We start from the raw sequence: 6,029 nt of genomic DNA on the forward strand, positions 1-6,029 counted from the left end.
ATATACACCGATCAGCCATAACATGTATGCCTAGAATAAATGTATGCCTTTGCAGTAAATCAACAAAGCAACCTTATAAAACAATATTTTTAAAGGTATATTAGATGTACTTGCACCGATCAGCCATAACATTATGACCACTGACAGGTGAAGTGAATAACACTGATAATCTCGTTATCATGGCACCTGTCAGTGAGTGGGATATATTAGGCAGCAAGTGAACATTTTGTCCTCAAAGTTGATGTGTTCGAAGCAGGAAAAATGGGCAAGCGTAAGGATCTGAGCAACTTTGACAAGGGCCAAATTGTGATGGCTAGACAACTGGGTCAGAGCATCTCCAAAACTGCAGCTCTTGTGGGGTGTTACCGGTCTGCAGGGTCAGTACCTATCAAAAGTGGTGCTGGTTCTGATAGAAAGGTGTCAGAACACACAGTGCATCGCAGTTTGTTGCGTATGGGTCTGCGTAGCCACAGACCAGTCAGGGTGCCCATGCTGACCCCTGTCCACTGCCGAAAGTGCCTACAATGGGCACGTGAGCATCAGAACTGGACCACGGAGCAATGGAAGAAGGTGGCCTGATCTGATAAATCATGTTTTCTTTTACATCACGTGGATGGCCGGGTGCGTGTGCGTCGCTTACTTGGAGAACACATTGGACCAGGATGCACTATGGGAAGAAGGCAAGCCGGCAGAGGCAGTGTGATGCTTTGGGCAATGTTCTGTTTATAAACCTTGGGTCCTGCCATTCATGTGGATGTTACTTTGACACGTACCACCTACCTAAGCATTGTTGTAGACCATGTACACCGTTTCATGTTCACCCCTGATGGCATTGGCCTCTTGCAGCAGGATAATGCGCCCTGCCACAAAGCAAAAATGGCTCAGGAATGGTTTGAGGAACACAACAATGAGTTCAAGGTGTTGACTTGGCCTCCAAATTCCCCAGATCTCAATCCAATCAAGCATCTGTGGGATGTGCTAGACAAACGAGTCCAATCCATGGAGGCCTCACCTCGCAACTTACAGGACTTAAAGGATCTACTGCTAACATCTTGGTGCTGGATACCACAGCACACCTTCAGAGGTCTAGTGGAGTCCATGCCTCGACGGATCAGGGCTGTTTTGGCGGCAAAAGGGGGACCTACACAATATTAGGCAGGTGGTCATAATGTTATGGCTGATCGGTGTATAATATATATATATATATATATATATATGTATATATATATACTTAGCAAAAAACGAAACGTCCCTTTTTCAGGACAGTGTATTTTAAAGATAATTTTGTAAAAATCCAGATCTTTACATAACTTTATTGTAAAGGGTTTAAACAATGTTTTCCATGCTTGTTCAAAGAACCATAAACAATTAATGAACAAGCATCTCTGGAACGGTCCTTAAGACACTAACAGCTTACAGATGGTAAGCAATTAAGGTCACAGTTATAAAAACTTAGGACACTAAAGAGACCTTTCTACTGAAAGATAAGAAAGATGCCCAGGGTGCATGCTCCTCTGCATGAACGTGCCTTAGGCATGTTGCAAGGAGGCATGAGGACTGCAGATGTGGCCAGGGCAATAAATTGCAATGTCCGTACTGTGAGACACCTAAGACAGTGCTACAGGGAGACAGGAAGGACAGCTGATCGTCCTCACAGTGGCAGACCACATGTAACAACACCTGCACAGGATCGGTACATCCCAATATCAAACCTGCGGGACAGGTACAGGATGGCAACAACAACTACCCGAGTCACACCAGGAACACACAATCCCTCCATCAGTGCTCAGACTGTCCACAATAGGCTGAGAGAGGCTGGATTGAGGGCTTGTAGGCCTGTTGTAAGGCAAATCCTTACCAGACGTCACCGGCAACAACGTCGCCTATGGGCACAAACCCACCTTCACTGGACATGATTTCCTGTAAGACAGGAACATCAGTGTTCTGCCATGCCCAGCGAAGAGCCCGGATCTCAATCCCATTGAGCACGTCTGGGACCTGTTGGATCAGAGGGTGAGGGCTAGGGCCATTCCCCACAGAAATGTCCGTGAAGTGCCTTGGTGGAAGAGTTGGGTAACATCTCACAGCAAGAACTGGCAAATCTGGTGCAGTCCATGAGGAGGAGATGCACTGCAGCACTTAATGCAGCTGGTGGCCACAGCAGATACTGACTGTTACTTTTGATTTTGACCCCCCCTTTGTTCAGGGACACATTAGTCCATTTCTGTTAGTCACATGTCTGTGAAACTTGTCCAGTTTATGTCTTAGTTGTTGAATCTTTTTATGCTCATACAAATATTTACACGTTAAGTTTGCTGAAAATACAGCATTACTTTATTTCCATAGTGAATCACTACATTTAACATTTAAATATTTGGTTATAAATAATTTGTGTCTTTAGAATTTGAATAACTTATACAAATAAACACATTTCCCAATTTTTCACATCTTCTTCATTCTGAGTCATTTTATATTGTGAGTGTCTGGTGGGTGGGCATTGTGTTGTCTGTGTGCGCATGGGTTCTGGTGAATCAGAGTTGTCTGTGTTCTTATCTCTTGTGCCTTTAAATATGAAACTGAGCAACTAACACTACATTAAAAACAAGCAGAACATTATTTTCTACAAATACAAATCTTACAGCATAGTTTGGATTCCTGAAAATATGTAAACACAACCATACCTTGCCCTTTAAACACATACAGTATCATAGATGCTTGATATGCATTTTAAGTAATTTGTAAAACGTTAAATGATTATGAAATTTCAATATGTACCACATATGTATAGGTTGTGAAACTATTGTAGGGTTATGGCTGCCAAGAACATCATCTCTTGAGACATTTGACACATTCATTTTTGTTTAAATTATTATACTTTTAAGAAGCCAATTGTAAAATGACTTCATAGTACTGACGATTTAATCTTCAGGCAAGGTTTCTGACAAGGGAAACACCACCAAAATGTCGGCTGTGAATTCCTTCTTGCCAGTAACCTTTTTTCCCCAAAATAATGTTGCTAATATATCTTAAAATATATAAAAAGGGTAAATACTGTAACAAGGATTGTTCTCTTATTAACATTTAAAGCACTTCAGGGACTGGCACCTCCCTACTTAAAATATCTCCTTATCGAATACACTCCAGGTCGGCCACTGAGATCACAGGAAGCTGGTTACATAGTGCTCCCTAAAAAACACAAGGAAACTGCAGGTGGTAAAGCATTCAGTTAAAGGGCCCCGAAGCGGTCTTCCAGCAAATGTAAGAGATGCCCCCTCTGTCTTAGCCTTTAAATCACATCTGAAGACTCATCTGTTTAGTCTCTGTTTTTCTAGCCCATAGTGCTGCCAGTGTGCCATGGACATGCAATTGCACAACTGTCTTTGGAAATGTCCTGCACTGTATGACCAGTAACTGAGCACAACTGTCTTCTTGTCTTCCAGCAACAGCCCCCTCTGAGGGTGCGATGAGGCACCTCGTCCCCGGAGGCACCTCACCACGGAGGGTCATCCACTCCCAAGGTCTGACAAGCCATCGCAACCCAAAGTCTGTTGATGGTCCAACCCCCCCACCCCCGATGGCCAGAGAGGCCTCCTCCAGAGGGAAGAGCACAGCCAGCAGCACCGATAAAGAACTTTCTGATCTCCTTGATGCTGTAATAACCATACTGCCTGGAGGGGAGGCAACCATTAGGCCTAGGCCCTAAGCCGTGGACCCCCAGAGATTCATTTTCTCCTACATGCCATCCATAGGAGTTTTTTTGTTTTTCTCTCCTCCGTGCCTACATGGTTTATTTACTTAAATGTTCACCCCCTTTATTCTAGATCATGTAAAATGTTTACAGGTCTATATTTTATTTTATTGTATTTATATATTTTATTTTGCTGTACGTTTGTTGTATGTTTACCAGTCTGTAAAGTGCTCTGTGGCTAACCTGCAAAGGGCGCTATACAAATAAAAATGTATTGATTGATTGATTGATTTTCTGAGGCATAACAATACAATAGTAAAACACCATAGCAATAAAAATCTTAACATAAACCTTATCATTTATATATGATGCTCATGCAGAGGGTATTGCATTCTCTCTCCTCCACTTCATGGCAGGTGAGCAAATACAAACTAAGCACTATGAGGTCATTGATATTATTGTACATACCATGCTGAATCTAAAACACGGGCCTTGTTGTTTTGAATTTTGGAGGCCCTCTGTTATTCTTTTGTACTTTGAATTGTTCCTTTGCCAACTTCAGCAGGTCTTGTATGGCTGCTGGGCCTGGCAGTGTGGGCATGTCTTGAACGCATCATTAATGTATTATTGGCACCCAGTGCATTTTTGTGTGTGTGTGTTTCCTGGCATCTCTAAACAGTGTTATAGTGTATGATACATTTTTATGACCATGTTTTCTTAAGGTGGAGGATGTATCAAGCAGCGTTGATCATAGCAATGCTCATATTTGTTACATTTCTTACACTGGAGCTCTCTGCAAACAGCTGCAAACGAAAAAGAATCATTATTTAATAACTAGACGTTTCAGTGAACTTCTAAGTCATATCTAAAGGATTTCTGTGTAATTAAGTATTTTGTAGAGTTAATGCAACATATATCGCCCTCCTAAAATACTATTTGTATGTTTTCATATTATCATTATAAAAGTGTATTTATATTTAGTAAATTCAAAAACTAATGTTTCATAACGGGGTTTTAAATAATTTACCACTCATTTATTATTGACACTGTAATATAATGTTACTGGGTCATAAATTAAGATTGGAAATACTTTGTGGACAGTTACATTTTAACATTTCAAAAATAATAATTGTGATCTTTGGTTATAGTGTTTTAAATATCCACTATTGCCTGTGTGTCAGCACTGAGCCCCTGCCTTCTTAATGTCCTGTGCATGTTATAAACCATAACAGAGTACACAAGTGGATCCCCTCATAGAACAGCCACTGACACACTATATATATGTCAAATAACAAGTAAACATTGATGTGTGTTCTGAACATTAAAAATAAAAATCTTACCATATTGGAAGCCTATTTCAATAGGATGAATATGGATTAGGAAGGGGTTTCATTTTTTTTCATTTCTCTTTGAGCCGATGCAGCTTTAGCTTTCATACATTTTGTTTTGATCCTGTACATTTCGACTAAGAGTCGCTGTCAACAACAGATGGAAATCATTAATATAAACTAAGTATTTATTATATTATACACCGATCAGCCATAACATTATGACCACCTGCCTAATATTGTGTAGGTCCCCCTTTTGCCGCCAAAACAGCCCTGATCGGTCGAGGCATGGACTCCACTAGACCTCTGAAGGTGTGCTGTGGTATCTGGCACCAAGACGTTAGCAGCAGATCCTTTAAGTCCTGTAAGTTGCGATGTGGGGCCTCCATGGATCGGACTTGTTTTCCTTCCTTGTACCATTTTTGATAGGTACTGACCACTGCAGACCGGGAACACCCCACAAGAGCTGCAGTTTTGGAGATGCTCTGACCCAGTCGTCTAGCCATCACAATTTGGCCCTTGTCAAAGTCGCTCAGATCCTTACGCTTGCCCATTTTTCCTGCTTCTAACACATCAACTTTGAGGACAAAATGTTCACTTGCTGCCTAATATATCTCACCCACTGACAGGTGCCATGATAATGAGATTATCAGTGTTATTCACTTCACCTGTCAGTGGTCATAATGTTATGGCTGATTGGTGCAAGTACATCTAATATACCTTTAAAATATTGTGTAGGTTGCTTTGTTGATTTACTGCAAAGGCATACATTTCTTATTATATTTATGTTAGTCCTAAGGAAATCTGCAGAATTCAATAGCTTACCAATGTAAGCTGGCTGGGGATGTATTACATCTTATGTTAATGTGTATGTCCCTGATAAATATTTGAATGGAAAAATCAATAAATACGATTAACTGTTTAGTTACAAAATTATGAAATAATAAAATCAACCCCAGATCCCCAAAACACATTTGTATTTTTTGTGTGCGCGCATGCATGTTCTGACCAGT

This window comes from Amia ocellicauda, chromosome 22 (assembly GCF_036373705.1).
Source record: "Amia ocellicauda isolate fAmiCal2 chromosome 22, fAmiCal2.hap1, whole genome shotgun sequence".
NCBI classification, from domain to species: Eukaryota; Metazoa; Chordata; class Actinopteri; order Amiiformes; family Amiidae; genus Amia; species Amia ocellicauda.